The 334-nt window shown below is 33.8% G+C and overlaps 1 long non-coding RNA gene across 1 annotated transcript; it reads right to left on the bottom strand.

Annotated features, from left to right (window-relative positions):
* LOC106322385 lies at positions 1–334 on the bottom strand. The gene is made up of 3 exons (XR_001266392.1): positions 245–334; positions 116–163; positions 1–42 (listed from the first exon to the last, which is right to left on the bottom strand). It is a non-coding gene; the product is annotated as an uncharacterized LOC106322385 (long non-coding RNA).

The following is a 334-nucleotide window of genomic DNA, read 5'->3' as shown; positions in this document are numbered from 1 at the left end:
AGACATCTCCAGTATGACCATGGAGTACTTGAAACGGTGTTTCTTCAATATAAAAAGCTTTCTGAGGGAACAGAAACAATCGGCAATAGTAATGAAGTCAGCAATAAAATCTTACCATTCTTTCATCCTTCCATTTAGTGACGGTAGCCGGATCTGAAAATTTCTGTAAATAAAATTTGATTTGGTATTTATGAGTTCTTGTTAAACTTTTTGAACTTAAAATCTATTGAAGAAGAAAAATCACCTTATTTTTGAAATTATGTCGCCCATTTGCTGTTTCAAGGTCAACTCCATTGCCCGCTTTAAGCTTTTTGGGGATTATAAAGATCATCTG

This window comes from Brassica oleracea, unplaced genomic scaffold (assembly GCF_000695525.1).
Source record: "Brassica oleracea var. oleracea cultivar TO1000 unplaced genomic scaffold, BOL UnpScaffold20596, whole genome shotgun sequence".
Taxonomy (NCBI): Eukaryota; Viridiplantae; Streptophyta; class Magnoliopsida; order Brassicales; family Brassicaceae; genus Brassica; species Brassica oleracea.
Note: the sequence above shows the minus strand (reverse complement) of the source record. Positions and strands in the feature narration are given on the sequence as shown.